We start from the raw sequence: 19,137 nt of genomic DNA, 5'->3' as shown, positions 1-19,137 counted from the left end.
AACGCTCCCTGTGAGTCATCTCAAATTTAAGGATAAAGGAATAAATGTCTAATTTTCAATGTGCTTACATCGTTTTCTTGTATAACGTGATTGCTTGAGACAGGCATAATGTAAACCATTCATATAAGGAGGGATTTAAAACTGGAGCACTATCAAAAATAAAAAGTCCAGGGCAGTATAAAAACGAAAAAAGCTAAACTAAAATATCACCCACAATTAACCTGGGAACAAAGTCACGGAAGTGTTTGCAGGTCCTTATGCTCTTCTTGGGAGCATAACCAACGTGTCCCCGCTATAACTTCTTTTAAGCTGAGCTAGAGCGCTGCCTCTGTGCCTTTCTTCCATCTTTCGGGAGGCAATCCAGAATGGACAAGAGAAGATGAAGGGAAGAGGTTTTGGACGAAAAGGCAGAGGAGGAGGAAGGCATCACACACTGTCCTTGGAGAACCACCAAGTGATCACTAGGCAGATAACGTCTACATTGACCCAAATCACAGGGAGGTGTACTGGCTCCGCTCATCTCCAACCCCTCCCCAACAAATTGTTTGTAAATGCCTTTTGGTAGTTTTCACAGGATGCTAATAAACAAATCGCAGGTGTTCAGCCTAGTGTGATAGAGATATTTAAGTTCTCTTTCCAAATACCACTGCATAAGATATCTAAATAGCAGAGACCAATGACTGACTCCCAGAAACCTGTCTGGAAGGCACTCTCTGCAGCCCTTCCTTTGCTTTTCTTTATGGGCTCCAGGCAGAATACAATAGTTCTTGGAGACATTTCCTGGGTTATTCGAACAGGCCAAACTCTTACTTTAAGCACAGTTCTTTTGAGATTGTGATTGTTGGGGAGTATTGGGGGAAAGATCTGGAAGCTAATGAAAGTGACTCGTATGAGTTGCTTCCTTAGTTCAACCTCAGTTGGACCTTCAGTGCCTCTTGAAAATCTTTCCTTTCATCACAAGTCAATATCCTATCAAATTCCTTTCTGTATTTTTTTGCAAACTTCCCAAACCAAACTCCTTCCACTTAGAGCAGGGAGGTAACCTCAGAACTTTGCTGAGACCACCAAGGTGATAAGGCGTGAACTCCTTAGCTTTCTTCCCTTCCTTTCAAATTTCCCCTCAGTCTCTTCCAGGATCTCGTTCCATCAAACATTTCCCCACTCCACCCTTTCCTCTTCAACTTTTTCCCCTACATTTGTGGAAAAAGTTCTTTCTCTACCTTATTCCTCTTTTCAGCGCTTACCCTCTCTCTCTCCGTTCAGGGCAGATTTCTTGAAAGAAAAGTCTAGACCAGGCCTCCACACTTTGACCCCTTCACTCTCTCCCTTGCATTATTCCACAGGCCCCCATCCCCCTTCAGAAACTTCCCTTTAAAGCTCAACAATAATCTACTTACCACGAGGTGGTCCATTGATGTCTTCTCAGCTCGCTCTTTCTGCGTCACATCCCTGTTACCATGGTGATGATATTGACCAGCAATCCTCCCACCCCTCTCGCTTTGAAATTCTTTCTTCCCCTGGAATCAGTAACCCACATACTCACTCTCTGACCACTTCTCCTCCATCTCTTTGGCCCCACTTCTTCTACTTCCCCCTTAAATGTGGGAATTTTTCTGTAATCAGCCCCTTGATCTTCTGTGTGCCCTCCTTTACCAAGCTCATCTAATCTTATGGCTTTAACTACCACCTCTCTGCCCTTGACTCCCTAGTATCTATTTCTCTTCCAAGCTATGTACCTGACCTTCCAATGGAATATTTGTCATGTCCACTTTTATGTGCTGTATTTCAAACAAACATTTCCAAAATAGAACTCATCTTTCCTGCACAGCCTCCCCATCTCCCTGTCCCAAACTAACTCCTCCTTACCATCCCTCAAGTCTCACAGAACGTCATCCTTGACTTCTATTGTGCCATTTGTAAGTTGATTGGACATGGGGAGTAAAGGATTATGAAATGTCTTTCAGAATCTCCCTCATATTCACAGTAACACTACTCTACTTCAAGCCTTCATTTCATCACCTGGGCTTTCAGAATCTCCCTCATATTCACAGTAACACTACTCTACTTCAAGCCTTCATTTCATCACCTGGGCTTTTGAAATGATCACCAAACTGATGTCTCTGTCATTAATCTCTCTCTTCCCCTTTCCAGCCCAACCAATATTTGGCCATTAGCTATTTTCCCAAACAGTCCTCCCCATACAAAAGAAACTGGTAACATTAGTTACCTCCAAAATAGATACCTGGAGGACAAGTGTGGAAGGGGGGGGAATTTACATTTATATACCATCTTATTCCTTTAAAATTTTGTGCCCCATGAATATTTTAGCTTTTAAGATTAATGTTTGTTAAATATTAAGTATTACCTATTAAATTTAAAAAATAAATGAAATATCCTTTACAGTTATTCTTCTGTTCAAAATCCTACATACGTTGCCTTCAGAACAAAATCGAACTTCATCTTATTGTTCAAAGCTCCCTAAGGTGTGGCCACAGCTCACCTCTCTAGTCTTTTTTGCTCTGCTTTCTGTGTCTGCTCTAATACACTCCACAAGCTGGTCACATGCCCTTACTCTGCATTCTGAGGCTTCCAGGCCTTTGTTTAAACCACGCCCTCTGCCTGAGGTGCCCTACTTCATACCAGATGCAGGCCTACCTCCCTTCCCGCTTCACCTCAGACGCCACCACTTCCGAAGTGCTTTCCCAGATCTCAGCATTTAGAACTCCTCCTTCTCTTCTGTAGGTTTCCTTGATGATCCTGTCAAAGTCACCCTGGGTTTGAAATTGTCTGTGGATGGGACTGTTCTTAGCTGTGTATTTTGCACCCCTTAGTTCAGTGCTTTTCACATAATAGGCTCTCAGTAAATGGTTTCTGAATGTCATTGGTCCTGAGACAATGCAAAATTCAAACTTTGAACTGTTTGGATATGAGGCTCAACGGTGTCTTTGTGTCATCACCGGTGTTTGTCATTGCCATTAAGAAGTGCAAAGCTTGATGGGTTCCCAAATGTGGCCTTCTCTAAATGTAGTCCTAGGCCACCTACTACAGGAACACCTGGAGTGCTTGCTAAAATGCAGATTCCTTGGCTCCAACTGAGACCTGCTGGTCCAGAGTCTCTGGGGGTAGGGTTTGGCAATCTAATTTAAGCGAGCACACTGAGTGATCCTTGTGTATAGTAGATTTTGCGAGCCTCTGCTCCAGTAGGACATAGCAGGGTTCAGGGGGAACCTTTTAGAAGAGAGAAGCCCTGAGGTTTTCAGCCCAATCCCTCTTGTCTGCGCTGTGTTCCTCAGCTTCTGCCAGTCCTTCACCCTGTTGCGCAGCCTGCTCCGTGTGCCTGGCTGTGCCTCGTGCTCCTGGAACAGGGCTCGCCTCTGTCTCTCCTTTCAGGACATTGACAGCTGATCTGTCAAGCTCTGATTCCCTGCAGAGGTTGGTTGGTGTTGGCATCTCTTGATTGCAGAGGGGTGCTTCCGACTTCAACAATAATCTTGACTTTTTCAGTCTTCTCTTCTTTCCTGTAACTGTTGTAGGCAAGTGATTATCTCTCTGTTGTAGACATGAGGATCTTGAGGCAGGAAAATGTTGAGACTTGCCTAAGCCTCTAACATATTAATAGAGTTAACTTTAAAAGCCCTGTCATCCAACTTGGCATCCCCAGTAACCATTTTGTCAATCAGTAAGTCAATCAGTTTACTACATAATTCTGCAGCCCTCAATGAAGGTAAGAGGGACAGGGTAGGCCAGCTTCTCTAACGTGACCAGCTGTCTGGCAATCTTAGCTTGACGCGCCTCTGACTCTGTGGGGTTTTCCTTGGACTTCCATTGATTTAAAATTAGAAATTCTGCAGACAATATATGGCTCCACGAAAGAAATCTTTTTCTTCTCCCCTGCCAATGCATAGACACTCTAAACCCCTACCCTCAGCATAAATGGCCTTCATTTCCACAATTTGAAATCCTTTTGTAGGTTAAGATTATTATGTAAACCCGCTCCACAGCCCCCAACCCTGTACCCCTTTCCAAAACTGATAGGCAGACTGAATGTTCTCGTGCCACTGACTACATTTACTAACACTTATATTGTCATTTATTTTCTAACAGTCATGGTGGAAACCATAACCAAAACTGTTCAACCCAGTTTACTCTTTTCTACCAGCTTACTTTTTTATGAACCAAAGATAGTAAAGTAAGTTCAGCTTGTTTAAGAATGTCAACTCAAACTGAAATTTCTGTGCCAAGAGTGTCTTATAGGTTATCCGACCTTTTGCCAGGTCATTCAGGGTCTTGAAAATCAGATTTCAACCATCTTAGGTTACCTGTAGGGAATCAGCATCAGAACAAAACCACCGTGGATAAGATCTGAACATTTTTGACCCTCTTTCTTACTTAAATTTCATATGTTTTTAAAAGCAGCCCAAAAACTTGACCCTGATCTCGATTGGCTTTGGTGGTAACAAAGGTATCTATGGGAAACATCCCCCCCATCCCAGGTTTGAGAGGTGATAATGGGCACATGCGGCCCTTTCCACCATCTCCAGACTACAAGGGGGCTGGATTTAGAACTAGTCTAAACCACGTTGGGTGCCAGGGAGCATCATCCTTTACTGAGAGGGATTCTGACCAGTAATTTTACCTCCACATTGTTCCACTCTCTATTTCAGGCTGAATGTTGTACATGCTCTTCCTTTTTCCATCTCATCTAGCCATTAAATAAATGCCCTGGCTGGATCAGAGGAACCAGGAAACAGAACGTTACTCAATGTGCTATTGACATTGCCCCCTAAAGCTTTCAACAACTTCCCCTATCAAATCTCTGAAAGGGCCAGAAAATTCCAGTGAATGGTTATTGTCCATTCATGTGTGTTGCAAATGTGTTCTGCTTCTCACTCAATAAAACCACTGCAGTTTCGCTGAATTGTGCCAAGCAAAGTCTTCTCTGGAGATCTTATTGTCATTATCATTGTTCTAGCTGAAACTGCAAATATATAGAATCTCTAATAAGTTAATTATAGATATCTAAATGGACGTGGGAAAAAGATAATTGACTAGATCCAGTTCACAGAACAAGTTACTAAAGATGGAATAGATGAAGAAATAAAGTCTAATAATTTTCTTCCAGGATTACAATAAAATTTATTTTCTCTTGTAACTTAGAGTGCCCCACCCAAATAACATCAAGGGGAAATTGAATAATATGCTTTTCATTCTTTGGAATTTCACTCTGATTCGAAGATAATGTTGCTTTAGTTATTTTTAACTTTACTTTCTGTACTCATTAAAATACTTAATACACACCAGAATCTTTGCTTCTAGACTCTGCTCTTCGCTTCATATTGATGCATCTAAGAGTAGAGTAAGCACTCGATCGCTTTCTGAATATACTAGCAGTGCTGTTACTATGTTCCATTTTTGTTTTTAAAATATCCGTTTTTATAGTCACTTACTCCACGTCTAGGTGTTTTATATACTTTTTCAAATTCTTCACAACAACCTATAAGGTACATATTTGCGTCATAACTCTACAGAAAAGGAACATGACTCAGAAAAGTTATGTAACATGTGAAGTAGTTAGCTCGGTGTCTGACATGTAACCATTTCTTAATAAATATTAGCTAACATTATTATTTTTCCCCAAGGTCACACAAGCCACTAAATGGGTGAATTTGAGTTCAAACTCAAATATAACAGAATGGTTTTGCTACTATACACACGCTGCCTTAATTTTCACACTCGATTTCGTGAGAAGAGTTATTTTAATCCTATTTGAACAGCTAGAGCAAATACTGTGTAAACTATATTTATCTGTCAATATCTCTAATGTTAATTTATGGGCATGTCCACCTGCATGTCTTTTTGTTCTATTTGTTCCGCTTTGGTTTGTTTTAGTTTTCTTTTTAGGTTTTCATATTGCACATTGTCATGTTTTTAAGAAATCCTTTAGACTAAGAGAGAAGCTTTTCTTTCTGGGGATGGGAAGAGGACATTAATGGAGAGGCATATAAATGTGAAATGAAGCAGTCCTGCTCCGGGGAAGAGCAGGGACTTCCCTAAAAGCAGAGGTTTCTCGCACAGCCTTATACAGCGGGTTGAGTGACACCTCATTCTAAAAATAAGACTTGCTTGGACACTATAAGGCGGGACATTTGGATTCTGGTTTATTTCTAACTGAAGTTTTGGAGAGCACATCTAGTGTTTCCTTTAGAAGAGCTCGAACGATATTTTCTCTATCTATGAGTTATTCTGAAGAAAATCTGTAAGGATTTGGGCTTTTATGTGTAAATTAATAAATGACCCTAGCTTTCACTTGGGGAGAAGGAAGGAATTCAATTTGCGTTATAATGAAGAGTTCCAGACCCAGACCTCCGGGCCCCTTTCCCTGTAAGCGCAGCTGTTGGGGCTCCAGGGCCTCACAGCGGGCTCTGCCCCAGTACCCGCAGGCATCTCTGCTGAGGTCAGTGGCTGAGGAGCCTCAATAGGCAACGTGCACCCTTCTCTCTCTCTCTCTTTTTTTCTCTCTCCCTCTTCTAATTTCTTTTTCTCTCTCTCCCAAAGTCTAATCACTTCAGTCTTAAGGGCTTCCAACTTTGACAGGAGGTTCCACTTTGATGAAAACTTCTCTAGAAGAGCACTCAATGGCGGTGATGAAGACCAGCAGATCTTGCCATTCCCTTCCTTGATAAAAAAATGAATAAAGTGGTCACACAGAAAAAGAGTCATTGAATCCTGCTAGAGCAAGGCTTTGGGAATGCTTTTAAAGCCATGGGACCAGCAATCTTACCTGCATAATTTCATGTTTACACATGATGGGGTTGATTTGGAAAGGTGTCCTAGCCTGGTCCGTGTTAGCCTGGCGCTGTGGCCAGGAGACTCTGAGTACATTTGGAAGCACTAGGCCCTGGGTCATGATTATGCCTGTGAGACCCTGTGCCCATAGCCGGGGAGGCGATTGGCAGCTTCTGTGGAGTGAACGGCATGTGCAGAGCTTTCTGGAGTGCAAATGGGAATAGCTAAGGCTTTGGCAAGCTTAGACTGACAGCCAGGGCCTCAGACGGTGACTCAAATTGGCATATGACTCGGAACTTGTTTGTACCATTCTCTAACTGTTTCATTTGAGATTATATCTCCCTAGCAAGCCTGAAAGCATCTGAAGACAGAGAGCAGCTATTTTTGATTTCCCAAAAGAATCTGCCAGAGTCATGGGCTCACCTTGTTGACTGACTGACAGTCATAGGTAGCAGTGACTTCAGCTGCAAATAAAGAAAAGTAGCTAATGTTCCAAGTAATAAAGGAGTGTGTCATGTAGTCATGCCTCTGTGGTATTGCATTGACCACTGAGATAGAAATACTCCATGAGGCAGACATAAGCCAAATGCACTCATCATCTGGGAATCTTGTGGCAGAGACAGAAGAAACAAACGGTTGGATTAAGGGTCAGGGGCTTGGTGGAGGGGGCCCAACTTGTGCTCAGGCAGGGACCCAGGCAGAAGCTCTCCAGGGAGTGTGTGGTCAATACCGAGAGTGCCTGAGAGCAAGCCCTGAGGCCTTGAGGCTGTAAGTGCCCTGTCCATCAGTGGACAGACCCACATTTATTTGTTCGTGTATTCTTCAATTCAGATGTTGAATGTGGTATGGCAGGCGGCATGCTCCGTGCTGTGAATACAAAGATGAATATGCATGTCTCTGTCTCCAAAGGTGACACAAACCTGGGAGCAGATAAATTATGACATTGAGCTTAAAACCATATGGCTGAGTGATTTAATGAAAAAGGGTTTTGCAAAAGAGGGAAAAAGAGCTATCTTTGAATACAGGCTCTGCCACCTATGATTGGTTGTATGACTAGGATTTTTTGAGCCTGTTCGTCATCTGTAAATGGGTGACAATATCTATCTCTTGGGATTGTTGAAAGAATGAAATGAAAACTGTTACACAGTACAGCTGACACAGTACATGTGCTGGACCCTCAGAGAATGTCTGCCCCTTTGCTCTGTAACAGCAGAGTGTGCAGTGTTATGGGTGCTCAGAGGCAGGAGCCAAGAGCCGCCTGAGAAAGGGAGGGGAGCCTCCACCTAGGATAGAACATTTTTGCTTGATCTGAAGAATAAATAGGTCCGTTGTTCAATCATTTATTCAGCACATGTTTACAGAGTACTATATGCGCCAGATATTGTGCTGGATGCTGGGGACACAATGGTGAACAAAATAGACATGGCCCTGGACTTCATGGAGCTCATCTGCCAGAGGAAGAGACAGACCAAAACCGAACAAATGGAGACACCAAGTATGAGGCGGGTGGTGGTGACAGGGAAGCGTGACTTCCTAATGTATCCGGAGCCTTCTGGCTGGAGCACCAAGCTAACGCAGCCTGCGACGCAGCGCGTGCCAGGCTAAGATGCCTTTCCAAATCAACTCCCTGTGTGTAAAGATAAAATTGTACAGTCAAGATTGCTGGTTCCAGGGTATCAAGTGCATTCTCAGAGTCTGGCTCTGGGCCAATTCAATGACTCTTTTGTGTTACCACCTTATTAATTTTTTTTTTTAATCCAGGAAGGGAACTGCAAGACCTGTGGCTCATCATCACCCCCCATTGAGAGTTCCTCTAGACAAATTTTCCTCCAAGTTGAAGCCTCTATCAAAGTTTGGAGACGCTTAAGACTGAAATGATTAGACTTTTAGAGAGAGAGAAAAAAAAATAAGAGAGGAGAGAGAAGGGAGAGAAAGAGAGAGAGAAGGTTGCACGTTGCCTGTTGAGGCTCCTTACCCATTGACCTTTGCCGAGAAGCCTAAACAGTGCTTGGGCAGAGCCCAGCGTGAGGCCCTGTAGCTCTAATATCTGTGCCTATAGAGAAAGGGGTTGGTAGGATGTCTGGCCTGATATCAGCCAAGAAGCAAAGGATGAGAAGGAACAAACCATACAAAGAGAGAAGGGAAGAACATTCTAGGCAGAAATAGCATGTACAATTGCCCTGAAGCAGGGAAGGGCTTGGCTGAGCAAGTGAAAGAAAAATAGAATAAAAAAGGGAGAGCCTATGATTAAAAAGACAAGAAATAGCAAGTGTTGTAGAGGATGTGGAGAAAAGGGAACTCTCATACACTGCTGGTAGGAATGTAAACTGATGCAGCCACTATGGGAAACAGTATGGAGATTCCCCCCAAAATTATAAATACAACTACCATATGATCCAGCTATTCCACTTCTGGATATTTACCCAAAGAGCATGAAAACACTAACTTGAAAAGGTATTTGCACCCTTATGTTCATTGTAGCATTATTCACAATAGCCAACACTTGAAACAACCTAAGTGTCCATCAATGGGTGAATGAATATAGATGTGAAATACACACACACACACACACACACACACACACACACACGCACACCGGAATACTACTCAGCCATAAAAAAGATGAAATCTTGCCATTTGTGACAATATGGATGGACCTTGAAGACATTATACTAAGCAAAATAAGTCAGACAGGGAAAGCGAAATACCATTTGATTTCACTCATTTGTGGAAGATAAAAAACAACAACAACAGGGGCCAACCCCACAGCTGAGGGGTTAAGTTTACATGCTCCACTTTGGCGGGCCAGGGTTTCGCAGGTTAGGATCCTGGGCATGGACCTAGCACCGCTCATCAAGCTGTGCTGAGGTGGTGTCCCACATAGCACAACCACAAGGACCTACAACTAGAATACACAACTCTGTACTTGGGGGCTTTGGGGAGAGTAAGAAGAAGAAGAAAAAAGATTGGCAACAGATGTTAGTTCAGGTGCCAATTTCTTAAGATTAAAACACAACAACAACCACAAACAAACACATAGACACAGATAATAGGTTGGTGGTTACCAGAGGGGAAGGGGGAAGGTGGAGAGCAAAAGGGATAAAAGGGCTTATGCATATGGTGACAAATGGCAGTAAAAAAAAAAAAAAAAAAGAGAGGATAGCGTTTAATGCAGTTCAACAAAAAAGGAGTCAGGGAGTTTATTCCAGAGAAACAGCATGTGCAAAGGCATAGAGTCACAGAAGAGTCTGGCGTGTCCTAAGGCTCAAGAGAACTTCACTGCGGCTGTACTCCAGGCTGGAGGAAGGAGTGGGGTGAGGGAGAAGGTGCAGGAGGTGGTGCTAGGGAGGTAGACGGGGGTCAGATTGTGGAGCATCTCGCTTGTATGAGAAGTAAAGACATTTAGATTTAGTTCTGTCATAAGCAAGACTCTGCACAGGTTTTCATGTGGGAGTGTGGATGTAGGACTTGATTGGGTTAGTGTGGAGAATGGATTGAAAGTGAAAAGATTGGAGAGGAGGCAGGGCTGGTAAAACCGTCTGAGCGAGGACTGAAGTAAGGCAATGGTGGGGAGGACAGATCCAAGAGACAATCCTGAGGTAGAAGCAATGGGATGTGCTGAGATATGGGATGAGGGCACGGAAGAGTCAAGGTTGGCAATGAGGTCTCCAGTTTGGGAGGCACACCTCCCCTTAGCCACCAGAATGATGGTGGCCTCGTGTATCATGTAGACTCTGCAAAACTCCCCTCTACACGCATGAGAGTGAAAAGGGCAAATAGTGCTTTCCCATTGTTATGAAATAGTCTTGACCTCATGGACCCTCTGGAAGGGTCTCAAGGACTCCCCCGCCCCACCAAGGTCCTTGAACCACACTTTGAGATGGGCTGTTCTAGGCCATTGCTTAGGACTCCTCTCCCCATTCCTGACCCCTCCCCATGACCTACTCACCACCAACAACCGCATAAATGCACTTGATCTGGAATTATTGTCACTTGGTCTTGCTGTGGCCTCTTAGGTTTGAACTCCTGATCTGGCTCGGCAACCCGAGCCAAACTTCCAAGCCTGTCTCTAAGCCCTCCCACTAATAGTGCTTTCTTAAGTGTTTTCCAATTTTTGGATCCTGACTCCTCTGCATGGCTTCAGCTTGTCTTGCTGCTCAGATCTGTGGCATGTTCTGTTATCCGGAAGGAACTCTGGTTCTGACTAGAGAGGGCATCATCCACTCTGGACCCTGAGCAGGTGGTCAGGCCAAGCTAGGTTCATCTTCTTAGGAAAACTACTAAAACTAAGCAGAGTGGATCTAAGAGTTAATGGGAAGTCAGTGTTAGTCCTTGAATAGTAAAGCGACATGAGAGAAGTATTTAATAATCCATTTGACACTGATTTGCAGAATTAATTAAAGAAGAAAGAGACTGAAAACAGGAAGCCAAATGGGAATTGTGTGTGTGAGTCTGTGTGTGTGTACATTCTGTTTAAGAAGAAAAATTCCTTTACAAGGTGGAAATGAAACAGTAAACGCCATAGAGCATGTAGGATTGCCCATTGTAGAGAAACATAATTTTAATGGGTTGAAGTTTCTTTGGAAATTTTTCCTTTAGACAAATTTACCTCATTTTATGAGGCTTCCTTGATTTAGTTTGGTTTAAAATTCAGAGGAAAACATATTCCATTGGATCAATTCGTAAAGTGCAGCTTGTTAACATGTCTGCACGAATTTCTGACATCTTCTAACAACTCACCACTCACCTCTTGGATCCATCCGCTTGCTGAATACTTGTCTATAAGCCAGCAGTCTCCCTCCTTCCTCCATTTTTCTCTTCAAGCACAGTTCCTTTATCATACAAATCTCTGAGTCCACCCACTCCCATGACATAGGTTTTCTCCTACGTAATCTAAAGCTTAGTAAAGTGTTTCTAGATGTTTGAGAACCTGTTTAACTGTTTTGAGGTCTTTTCTCCCTCCCCACACTTTTTCTTCCCCATATATATGAGATACATATTTTTGCATTTGAAATATTATTCTGAATTTTCCAAGTTGTAAAGGAGTCTCAAATGAATGTTCATTTATGTTCAGATGGGTTGAGAACATGGCAAGTTCAATGCCTGGACTTACAGAGGTGGAAGCCCACAGTGAGTTAATGCTTTACCTGGTCTTATGCAGCAATTGGGAGGGACATGGTCTCCACTCCCATGCCTTGTCCTTGAGCTAATTAACGTTTCCTTTTATTGTCGCTAAACATTTGGTTCTTCTAGGAGGCCTCCGGGGCAGTCATTACTACCTTATTAGGCAACCTTCTGATACGTAAATTTATGCCCACAAAGAATCTAATTTTTTTCTCTGAAGTGTGGCCTCCTTGGACCACTGGGCCTGCTGGCGATGTCTGAACTGCCCAGGGCATGAAGCTGATAGCCAAAAATACACCAATTTTAGCAGAAAACACTGACATCAGCGACAGCTGGAGCGCCACAAAATCTATAAACACACTTGTTACTCATCTGCTGTGCCTGTTGGGCAAGCCAGGTATGTGGCCCACTTGAACATCTTGTAGAGGAGAGTCTTTTGTAGGCGGGCCTCCGGACAGAGCCTGAGATGAGAAGAATCAGATGAGTTAGGCATGCAGAGCATTGTGTTATTAATTTAGCCCTGATTTGAAAAAGGAGACCTATGACCTAAATGGAATTTAGAGAGTTAAGGGATGGAATGGCAATTGGATTGGATGGATCAATATGAGCACTTGATTCCGTGTATGAACTGGGGGATGATAAGAGTTTGAGTGCTAATTGGTTGCTGAAGTCTTCTTTAAAATTGTTCAAAAGGTTCTGCACCCAGCATCTCATGATCTAGAAAAAAGCAGAGTGTTTTGTAAAAGACAAAGCTAATTGCAATGCAAACTTACATCACATGACCATAAGCTTGGCAGGAAATGACACGTAATTACCATGAACATGTTGGAAATCTAAAGTTAAAAATGCCGGCGTTTGTAGAGCAAGATGCCCTCTGTTTATGGTTCTTGGTTATTTAATTTATTTAATTTCATCTTTTATTTTCTTATCTAAATGCCTACCTATACGAGAAAGAGATTATCTGGATGGGTGATGTGTTAAACCTAGACCGTATGATTAAATTTTCTTGGATTTTAACCAGATAACCATAGACCCTTGTCTGATAAATAATTTGTGTTGATTATTTTTTTATTACTAACTATTAAAATTGCATGCAAAAAAAATGTGTTCTCATGATTTATTCAGTCTGTTCTTTGAGATTCTTTGAGGGTAAGAGCAAGACTTTTATTTCCAATGCAGTTCTCCAGAGCATCTAAGTGCCGTGACCACTCGGCTGTGCTGTCTCATGATCTTAGTGCCTGTGACTGTTTTAGCTGTTGATGCAGGATGATCCCAGCATATAGCTCTCATCCATGAAGTTCTTTAAGTATGCCTTTGTAATGAACCAGAGTCATTTCTTGAAAAGACAGGACTCAGGTAGATCCTGTGTTAGGTATTTGAAGGGAAGTATATATCCCAACTTGGAGCTCTGTATTGAGCTCCAAGCCCAATGGATGTAATAGTAGCAGTAGCTACTATTTACTATTTGTTGTGTACCTATTGCTGCGATGAAAATTTTATATACATTGTGCCAGTCATTGCTCTCAACAACCCCATGGGTTACACATATTAGTCCCATTTTATAGATGAGAAAACTGAAATCCAATGATTAATAACCTTGCTCAAAGTCACACAATTCATAAGTGAAGGAGGAGTTATTTGAACCCAGGTTTGTCTGATTCCATGGGCACTGCCTTTAGAGTGGCTGTACAATGTGCTATTGTAAGCTTTGACTCTGGAACCAGCCGGCCTGGTTTAAATCTGTGCTCTGCCACTTGACAGCTGATAACAGTGAGACCTGGGTCAAATGCCTTATTCTCTCTGTACATCAGTGTTTTCATCTGTAAAGTGGGGCACGTAGTAGGACCTATCTCACAGTGTTGTTTTGAGGATTCAATGTATTCATACACAGAAAGCACTTAGAAGAGTTCTTGGAACACAGAAGCATTGTGTGGTGTATGCTGTTGGTATTATTATATCCCCTTGGCATGATGTCCCACGCACACTTCAAATTCAAAAGTCCCAAACAAACTCATCATCTCATTTTCCCTAAACTTGCTTCTCTGGCTCAGCTAATGGAATTGTCATCCAGCAAGATTTTCCAAGCTAGAAAACTTTATATTCAACCAGTGTTTCATCGTTGACACAAATCAATCCCAATTTCTGACAAATTCATCTTAAAATATACTATAAATGTGTCACATCCTTCTCTTTCCTACACGAGTCACTGCCTCATCATTTGTTGTCTGAACCTGTGCTGTCCAATATGGTAGCCACCAGCCACATGTGGCTATTGAACGCTTGAACTGTGGCTACTTTGAATTGAAATGCACTACAAGTATAAAATACACATCAGATTTCCAAGACTTATGATGAAAGAAGAATGTAAACTATCTCATTAGTAATTTTTTATATTGATGCATGTTGAAAGGATAGCATTTTGGATATATTGAAACAAATATATATTACAATTAATTTCACCTGTTTCTCTTTTGTTTTTAACATGGCTACTAGAAAATTTACACATATGGCTTACATTTGTGGTTCATATTATATTTCTATTGATCAATGCTGGTCTTGACTTTCCAAATGCCTTCTTTCATCATCTATCTCTGTCTGTTTGTCTGTCTGTCTGTCTAATCACCTGTTTATCTATCTAACTTTGCTTTTCTCTGTCTCACCTGTCTCCCTTCCCTTGTCCACAGTGGTACTAAAGATGTCTTTCTAACCACAAATCTGAACCAACCTCTTTTGTCATTGAAAGCCTTTGCTGGCTCCTGTCAACTGCCATGGAAAGTCCAAACTCCATGTGGGACACACTTTTTGTCCTCTCTCCACCTGTGCAGCCTCATGTTTCACATGACTCTCTTTCTTGTGCTTCACATCTTCATAATATGAGCTGTGTTTGGTTCCCAGGTCATTTCACACTTTTTTGCCTTTGCATGTGTTTTTCCCTTGGCTTTGAATGCTCTTCCCCTTTCTGGTCTTCTTGGTGAAATTTTATTTATTTCCCAAAATCTGTCTCAGATATCACCTCCTCTAGGGGGACTTCCCGACATGGTTCCTCTCTCCTCTGTTGCAATATGTCTGCTCTTTTTACATGCTTTTATTACTGCCTTTGCCACGTGTATAACTTGTGTTCATCTGGCCCCCTACTAGCCTGGGCACATAGAGGACATGACTATATCTGATTCATTTCTACATTGACACCCAAAAGACAGTGGTTGAATAAACAAAACAAAACCACCTGCTCTCCAGGAGAGAGAGACACTTTTTTGTAAGATAAAAAGAAATATAGCACAAGGCATGAGATATGCCCTAAGAGAAAGAGAGCTCAGTGAATGTCTGTTGGTGGGCAGAGAAGTCGATAAATCTTGACTGAAATTTGAAAGAAGATATGATAAGGTAGGGAACGTTTGACTGACTGGCTTGATAAAAGGTCTCTCAAAGGTGTCCGGACCTTTGTGAATTTAGCAGAGTCCAGTGCCTGACCCTCAATTACACAGATTCTAAAACAATCTTGTCATGGTTCAAGCAGTAACGCAATCTGGGGATGCTAACTCATGCTACCTGAAGACAAAGAAGCCAGAGGGTGAACTGGAATTCCGATGTCTTTCTTTAGAGAGAGGGAAAAGGCATCTTGACAAGAAGACTTGCATCTTCCGGCTGGCGCTGCATCTTCCCTTAGAAACCAAGTTATTCTATAAAGCTGGGTTTGTGAGTGTGCGTCGGAGCAGAGTGTGAGTTGAAAGGCTGAACTGTGGTGCCTGCTTAGCTCACCTGTGAGTTGAAATGCACCTGTCATGTGCAGAGCCATCCTTGGTCTGGAGACCCCTCTTCTGGATGCAGCTCTTACGGGCACTGCTTGTCTCCTACCCTTTCCTCGTGTCTGTTTCTGGACAACCCCCTCTGAAAGACACATTCTCTCCTTAGATATGGTAATACCTTCCATTAGGCTAGTCTCGCCTGTGCTCAGTCCATTTTTCTAAAGTTACTGTGAAAATTGCTGTTGTCATCTGTGACTGTTGATCTTAGAATTAACTCTCTGAGGCAACCCTCTTTCCTTTATTTCTGAGATCTTAGATGTCGCTGATTCCTGCTACAGTGCTGAGGGGAGGAGGAGAGGAACTGAGAAAGAAGAGGAGCTTCCTGGAGGAGATAGCATTAGGGTTCTGATGGGGTCGGGGTGGAGCTATAACAGCACACCCTTCTGCTTTGGGCGTCATCTGTGACTCGGTTAACTGCCCATGGTCCTAGTCACGTTTTTCTGAAAGTATGTATCAGTTAGTTGGGGAAAATTACAAGGTCCTGAACTTGACTCTAAAAATATGTGTTTTTAATACCCACACCTCACTGGCTTGGTCATGTTCTAAACTTGCTGCCTTTGTGCTGTTCAAAAGTATGAATTTAGCAAGTTGCTCATGGACGAAGCATTCACTGTTTGTATTGTTATGACGACACAGCAGCGAAGCGCATTTTAAAGGCTAATATTTCATTTTGGGTGAACCAACAAAAGAGAATTATGTCATCTTATATATTTTAGATATTTTCCCACGTGTTTGGGGGGAAATTATTCAAGAAAACTTTTAAAAATTGTAATTCTTGCTTCTTAGCAGCCAGAGGACTTTAGTAAACGAAAGTTTAGAGAAATACACTTAATGTCCGCTAGCTGCTATCCTGTTTTAAGTGTCTTGATGTTTTAGTGCATGGTTCAAAAGGTACACCTTACTGAGAAAGGAACTTTGGAGTGGGCGTGAGGATCCTTGTGGTCTGCATTCGTCCCAGCTGCGTCACTGCCTGTGCAACCTTGAACAGGGATCTTAACCTCTCTGGTCTCTGTTGTCCTCGGTGTAAAAAGTAGAGGATGACTTTGTTGATTTCTTCAATTTCTCACAACTCTACAACTCTGGGAGTCTGTGAAGTATTAAATAAATGGGTAAAAGTCTGAGATTTTAAACTTTTTCTTTCCTCCCTCCCTTCTTCCCTCCTTTCCTTTTTTTTTTTTTTTTTTTTTTGTTCTTTCTGTCTAATTGAAGAGTATGAAGAGGACAGGTTAGGGATAAAATGACAGGTTCAGTGAAATGCTGGCCACTTACTGACAGTGTGATCTTGGGCAAGCCTCCTCACCTCAGAGACTTAGTTTCTTCTTCTGCAAAATGGGCTTCCCAGCCCTTGCGCTCAGGACTGTTGTGAGGATTAGAGTTAGCGTGTGTGTAGCAAGCGGTTTAGCTGTGGATGTTGTGATTAGTGATTTACCATGTGGGATAAGAAGGAGCTTAAAACAAGCTTTCTGTTTTCATGAAGATTCAGTTTAGAAGTGGCGACAACGTGTTCTCTAATCGTTAAATGTAATTATAAATGCCAGAAGAGAAATTCAGAGTCATTTTTAGTGAGTTCCTAGACTACCGATATTTCTGCCTGGAGGGTAAAGGGGGGTGATCAGGGGAGGGGCTCCAGTGAGGAGCAGCCGTTTGATCTGGGCTCTGAAGGAAAAATCAGATTTGAAGACAAGATGGACATTCTGGGAAACATAGGGTAGATTCTAAACATAGAGGAGAATTTTCTTCTAATTTACTACTATCTTCAATGTTTTCACTGTTGCCTGATATCTTTTAAAGGTTTCAAAGCGAAGTAGAGATGTTAGATATTACCATGTTCTGGCCCAAGAAGTTATTTTTCATCTACAGAACCTGAGAAGGGAAAAGTTAAGGAGCTTTGGAGACTGGCCTGTTAAACAGAAAGGAAGTTCAGATAATGGATCTACCTGCAGGAAAAGCAAGGCTCCTTTAGTAAGCAAATGAGAGAGCTCTGGCTGCAGTGTCACAAGAGAGCTGCCAATTATCACTCCATCAATCTTTCCTCCCAGGTAGTAAGGTTTGGTGACTTAATGAGGTGATAAGGAGCAAGAAACACATGCAGAGGCTGAGTCTAGAAGAAGAGGATGTCAGAGGACGTCATTCTCATTTCAGCCTTTCTTGGCGTTTAATGTCAAAGTCCTTGCTAATAGGTGAGAACCCCAGAGTTAGGGTTAATACCTAGTTATCTCCACTTTGCCTTTCGCATGTCTGGAAGAGGATGGCTTCTTGATGACTACCATATAAAACAGGAGACTGCAGAAGACACACACACACAGGTAATGCAACCCCTGGGTTCACTGCCCTGGATTAATAAAATAGCACGAGCTCATAGTTGCTCATATTACACAAGGTTCCCTTTCAGCACTGTGGTGTGGTGCTGAAATGCTGTTTGAAAATTTGTGCTGCTGCCTTCATACCATGGCCATATTTTGAAGCCTATGACCTCATCACTGCTTGAGTTGCCAGGGCTGGACTCCAGGAGAAAGGAGAAGCGAGGTGGACAGGAGGGAGAGGAAGCAGAGATCAGCAAGCTGAACAAATCGAAACATTTAGTTGTACTTTTTAGAATTCAGTTGTATCATCTGCACAGAGGGTCTGTGTCTTCTTGTCTTTCTTCCTTCCTTCCTTCCTGCCTGCCTTCCTTCTCTCTCAACTTCTACAGGGACATAAGTCTAGAAAGTCTCTAAGAACCAAAACTCTGAAGTCATTCACTGGGACACAAGTCTGTTAGGTCTAGGGTTTCAAATGAGTGGAGTGAAGTGGAGTTTTATTTGTGGTCTCCATTGTAGAATTTTCATTCCACGCTGGTTTTCTTTCTACCCTCACACTTTCCTCTCAAGAGGTCAAAAATCCCTCCCATTTTATATCCACCATTTCTTTTCTCCTTGACTTTGTGCCCCGTCGGGGATGTCATTAACCTATATCTAATGTAATGGGTGCCCCTTGAAGTCTTGTAGCATCCTGGCCCTATGGTCCTTCCATGTAGGAAGTTATGGAAGGAAGAATGGATCAATTGACCAGAAAAAAAAGGGGAAGAGAGACAAGAAAATAGCTTCTTCTATTTATATATTTATATATACTCATGTTTTGATACTGGCTTGTAGGTTATGGACAGACACTGAAATAAAAACAGCAATTTGATGTTTTCCTTGACTAGATACTCATTTATTTGTTCACTGAAGAATTAGGCAAGTGGCTAATGTTTCATGCCCACAAAGCCCATAGATTATTTAATGTTCTACAGTAGAATTTTGAGTAAATCAAGACAACTTTAATTTACACAAAGTTTAGATTCACCAGTTACTCAAATCCAGTAAACTTAGGAACCAGAATATTAAAAATGTAAAACTTTGGAAGAAAGTCATGATACTTTTTTAAGTTCAGTTTTTAA

General features: G+C 42.2%; 1 protein-coding gene and 1 long non-coding RNA gene across 3 annotated transcripts in view; one reads left to right on the top strand and one right to left on the bottom strand.

Annotated features, from left to right (window-relative positions):
• The window catches only part of SYNPO2 (synaptopodin 2), a 160,714-nt gene that overhangs the window by 84,109 nt on the left and 57,468 nt on the right, over positions 1 to 19,137 (top strand). The gene's annotated exons all lie outside the window — the stretch shown is intronic.
• Positions 11,318 to 19,137, bottom strand: part of LOC139081828 (uncharacterized) — an 86,642-nt gene continuing 78,822 nt past the window's right edge. Inside the window, exons 3-4 of the long non-coding RNA XR_011537239.1 lie at positions 16,619 to 16,803; positions 11,318 to 12,627 (exon numbers count right to left, since the gene is read on the bottom strand). This is a non-coding gene — a long non-coding RNA (uncharacterized lncRNA). The remainder of the gene's footprint in view (positions 12,628 to 16,618; positions 16,804 to 19,137) is intronic.

Source organism: Equus przewalskii, chromosome 2 (genome assembly GCF_037783145.1).
Source record: "Equus przewalskii isolate Varuska chromosome 2, EquPr2, whole genome shotgun sequence".
In the NCBI taxonomy this organism is placed as follows: Eukaryota; Metazoa; Chordata; class Mammalia; order Perissodactyla; family Equidae; genus Equus; species Equus przewalskii.
This window is presented reverse-complemented; position numbering and strand designations above follow the sequence as displayed.